Raw genomic sequence first — 5,552 nt, forward strand, 5'->3', positions numbered from 1 at the left:
TAGTTAGTTTGGAACTATAAGTTAAGTTACCTTGCACGCATATATGTTTTTATGAGGGTACAAATTAACATATCCATCACTCATTACATTACCTCTTATGTAGAACCCTTTGTTTCATATATTGATAAGTCTTTTGTATGCTTTTGATGTGAAATGTATATGATAAATGTTAGAATCCTCCAAAAAGTTGTAACTATTATTTAGTCAAAAAGAGGGAAAAAACAAACTATGTGCAACATCCATTATCTCAAAAAGAAAAACAAAACAATAAAACACAGTCAACCAACACATTTACTAGAATTTTTACCTGAACAACATAAACCACAATATTAATTGTTTAGAAACTTGATTTCAACACGTGCCTGCAAACACACTTACAATAATCAGCCTGTTAAAACTAATTGACAAACACACTATGACAAGTTCTGAACCTATGAGCAAACATCAATTTAGGTTGTGCAGTCCAGTTTGGAAAAATAAATTAATTAACCCTTTTCTTCAATGAGCTAACTTTATTGGTCATCCCTCGTCTAACATTCATCAGACCCATCATCCCTCATTCTTCCTTTTCCAAACTCTTGGTTTGAAACTCTTAGAATGGGATCCTAGGATTCACTTATAATTAGTCACCTATCATTAATTTCAAATCCCTACAATTTTACAAACGCAAAGAAATAAATGAGTCGTGCACAGTAGCTTCAAAGAGTGCAAACCACACTAAAGGTTGAAATCATTAGTAGGAACAGTTACAGGAAATTCTAACTCAACTCAAATTTGAGCAGTGGCCCGGATAGTCATCTCCATGTTATAGCCACATATTGCTCCACAAACAACAGGAAGACAACACAATCAAATTGACTCAACTGGTTTTATTTTACTCAAGAGTCAATTATTCTGTCACAAGGTTCAAATACAACATTACTAGGACACTGAGAAAAGAAATATTACCATATACCGATGAAGAGTAGGACGACGGTGGTGAGCTGACGAAGGGCAGAGTTCGACGTAGAATAGGTTTTGTCCGTTCTTTCTTTCTGGCATTTCCTCTTTCTGTTTGAGTGGTGATTCGGAGGTGAATCTGAATCAATCGTGTTTTCCCTTTCTGGTGGTGAATCAATGGTTGAAAAATGGATTTTGTTCATTTGTTCTTTCCGATGAAACGGTGGTGAATCGATGAAATTTAGGAAGGGCCAACGGTGGTGAATCGAAGCGAAGGAAGGGCTAACCATGGAGAATCGATGGGTGACGAGGGAGAATCAATGAAACGAAGAAAGGGAAAATTGATGGGTGGCGAGGGAGAATCGATGCAAAGGTGTGTTTTAGCTTTTGGCGGTGAGTGGTCAAAATATGTGCGCGGAGATGAAAAGTTGAAAACCATCTGCCAAAAAGTGTTTTGGTTTTTTATTTATTTTATTAATTAATTATATATTTTGTAAAAAATAGCACTTTTGGTAAACGCTAACATAGGGTATAAAATAATAGCGTTTTATAAAAAAGGATATCTTAAAGAAGAATATTAATAGCGTTTTAAAGAAAGCGCTATCTTAGCGAGGTTTAATAATAGCGTTTTGTCACAAAGTGCTATCAAAATCACATTGTATGTATTCTATAATAGCGCCCGACCATAAAGTGCTATTATAAATATGTTTTTTCCTTTTTAATAGCGCTTTCTTTAAAAGTGCTATTAAATTAGGCGATACAAAAAATCAATTTTGGCGTAGTGTTAGCTAGTACTTCCAATTAGTCATGCCTCCAACTCATTAGGATGAGGTGGTTCAAATAAACACTCTTTAACACAATTGTCTAGTACATCAACTTTACAACAAGAATCTCCAAATGGAGGATTTTTCATGGGTTTATACAAATTTTTTTTGATTTTTTCATCTCCAACATCGAAGGTATGTTTTTCACGTTTAACAACTATGAGCTCCAACAAAGACAAGGGTGTCTTCCTAAAAGGATGACAATTTGTGAATCTTCCTCCATTTCCATTATGACGAAATCGATGGGTATGAACAAATGTCCTATCCTTATTGGCACATATTCCAGGATTCCTACTAGACATTTTATGGATCGTTCTGCTAATTGTAAGGATATATTCACGGATTTCATATCACTGTGATCAAATTTTCTACAAATTTACAGGGGCATTAGACTCACACTTGTCCTTAGATCACAAAGAGATCTATCAAAACTCATGGTTCCACTAACATAAGAAATTGAAATATTCATGAGATCTTTTAGTTTATGTGGTAATTTGTTTTGAATTATGGCGTTCCATTCTTAAGTTAGAATCATGGTTTTGTTGTCTTCTAATTTTCATTTGTTGGACATAATCTCTTTAAGAAATTTGACATATGATGAGATTTGAGATAAATCATCCATGAAGGGGATAATAGTATATAAGTTCTTTAACATCTTAACAAATTTCTTAAATTGTTCTTCAATTTTTTCTTTAGCAAATCTTTGTGGAAAAGAGATTGGTGGTTTATATGGTGGAGCAGAGACATATTTTTTTTCTCTCTTTTTTCTTCTACAAACTCACTTGTAGGTTGGGCTGGTTCACTCTCGTCACTTTTTATGTTTTCCCTTTTATTAGTGTCACCTAGTTGTTTTCCACTCCTTAAAGTGACAACATTCAAATGTCCTTTCAGGTTTGCACCACTACAAAATATATCTATCGTAACATATTATTACCCTGGTTATTCAATCAACCGAAGTAATAACTCTTATTTAAGTGTCTGCATTTTTTTTTAATTTTATTAAAAGATTTTTCACTACGGTCCATACTTATAAATGTGGTGGTATGTTAAGGATTACAGGATTCAAATCCTAGCATCATCAATTTTTTTTTTTTGGTTAAAAATTGGCGTATCACTTATAGTTTTATATTTATATTAAAATTAAAATACCTTTCACCACAGTTGTGAAATGTACCCATTTCATCATGGCCGTCTTTATCAACCAATGTGAAAAGTTTAAAATATATTTAAGCGAAAGTTCTCTTGTTCAGGATAGAATAAATGTCTCTCCATAAAATAAAACTCTAACATCTCTCTCACACCTTATCCTAATCTCCATGAACGGTTGCATACCATTTCTTCACAAAGCTCCAACATATTTTCTTCAACTCTTTTGGATCAAGGAAATATCTTACACAAAACTCATTTCTTTCACTTCCTCTTCACATTTCATATATGTGAGACGTTTTCACCTTTTATGTTATAAGTTGTGATATTTTTTATGTTTTTGTTGAGATATATTGTATGTTGTTTAAGGTATGTTGTTGTTTAATAAAATTTGTATGTTGTTTATGATTTTGTTTTTGTTGATAAAAGTTGTATGTTGTTGTTAAGCTATATTGTTGTTGGTAAAAGTCGTATGTTGTTGTTGATAAAAGATGTATATTTTTTATAATTTTGTTTTTGTTGATAAAAGTTATATGTTGTTGTAGATAAAAGTTGTATGTTATTGTTAATGTATGTTGTTGTTGATAAAAGTTGTATGTTGTTGATGATTTTGTTTTTGTTGATAAAAGGTGTGTGTTGTTATTGATAAAAGTTGTACGTTGTTAATGATTTTTTTGTTGTTGATAGATTTTGTATGTTGTTGTTGATAAAAGTTGTATGGTGTTGTTAAGGTATGTTGTTGATGATTTTGATAATTTTGTTGATAAAAGTTGTATGTTTTTGTTAAGGCGTGCTCTTGTTTAAGGTAAGTTATTGTGAATGTTGTATTGTTGATATTTTTGTTGAGGTATGTTGTAAATGTTTGTGTTATTGTTAATGTTTTTGTTATTTTTAATGATATACCTTGTACATTGCAGCTTTCATTATGTTCAGTCAACATGACGTAGAAGATGAAATTCACTCACCTTTCGAATAGAATTTTGAAAATTATAATACGAGATATTAAGTTATATTAGAAAGTAACTTATACTTATCAATGTTTTACGAGCTTTTTGCAGCGAATTATTTGTATCTTGTTCTTTAACAGTTAGAACTTGATTCAATGTTTCTAGTTCTTTAGTTATCACTTCTTTCACCTCTAATTTTATCTACAAAGTAAATAATATTTTCGAAAATAGACTAGAGGTAAAGGAAGTATTAGCAGAAGAATTAGAAGTATTGAAACAAGTTCTAATAGTTAAAGATAAAAATGCAGATAATGGGGTGTATAAAGCTCGTACAATATTTATTAGTGTAACTTGTTCTTGTTGAGAATAATGCAAATGAGAGTGTGGGGAAAATATTCTCACATTGGATATGAATGTGGTGACTTGAGCATTTATAAGTGGGAGAATCCACTCACCTATCACCTTAAGGTTTTAGGTGAAAAAATGGTGTGTCTCCCACAAAGGTGTTTTGCTCAAAAAGAATGTCCCGAAAATAACAATGCTCCACACTCGACCTCCCCCGATGTTGCGCTAACAAATGGTATCATGAGCCTTTGGTTCGAGAAAGGGACCGACTTACTTGTATTGAAAGTATCTTCACATGGTCGATGTGTTCCGCATATGAGTAGAGTGTCCCGTTGAAGCGGCGGTACAAGTGTAAGTGGAAGTTGGAGTTTCCACTTGAGGGGGAGCATTGTGGACTCACACTTGAGGGGGGTGTTGAGAATAATGCAAGTGAGAGTGGGGGAAAATAGTCCCACATTGGATATGAATGTGGTGACTTGAGCATTTATAAGCGGGAGAACCCACTCACCGATTACCTTAAGGTTTTAGGTGGAGAAGTGTTGTGTATTCCACAAAGGTGTGTTTCTCAAAAGGAATGTCCCGAAAAATAACAATGCTCCTTGCTCGACCCTCCCCCGATGTTGCGCTAACAGTTCTTCTAATATAACCTAATTTGTCATATTACTGATTTCTAAATCAGATTGAAAGGTTATATATTTAGTAAGAAGTTGGTGAAATTAACATTTCACATAAGTTATAATAAACTCAAGTAAGCATATCTTCATGATTAGAATCTGGGACCATGGTGAAATATTATACACTAAGTCTTTTACCAGGGTTAGAATCTAGGACCATGATGAAATATTTTGAAATCTACAAAAATCCAAGCATTGGCCTCAATCTTAGACTAGAGTTGTTTTATTCAACCGTAGTAGTATGTTACGTGCTAGTAGAAAAACAACTCAGAACACGCTTCGAATTCCAACTATTACAGTTTCTGTTTTTATTTTTTTATAAGTGAAAACTAAATGATTTATCCCTTCGGTCTCCTTAATAATCGAGGGATAAAATAATAAGATTTTTCTATAAAACAATCGTTAAATAGATTTTACCCTAATCCAAACTTATATGTTGCCGCCTTAAACTAGTAAGCATCATTCGTTGGGATGGATTGTAAGACAGAAAAAATCTTCAATATTCTTCTATCCTTGAACAAAATATTTTTTCTGCCCTTACAATCTATCTCGCATAACGTAGATGTTGTATTTTTGGAGCAATTCTTTGTTAAAGAATGTTAGAAAAGTTTCCTATGACAGATTGCAAGTGGAGAAAATCTGTCATGCTTCCAGGTTAAACAAAGAAGGATATTCAA

The sequence above is a fragment of the Vicia villosa genome, linkage group LG2, assembly GCF_029867415.1.
Source record: "Vicia villosa cultivar HV-30 ecotype Madison, WI linkage group LG2, Vvil1.0, whole genome shotgun sequence".
NCBI classification, from domain to species: Eukaryota; Viridiplantae; Streptophyta; class Magnoliopsida; order Fabales; family Fabaceae; genus Vicia; species Vicia villosa.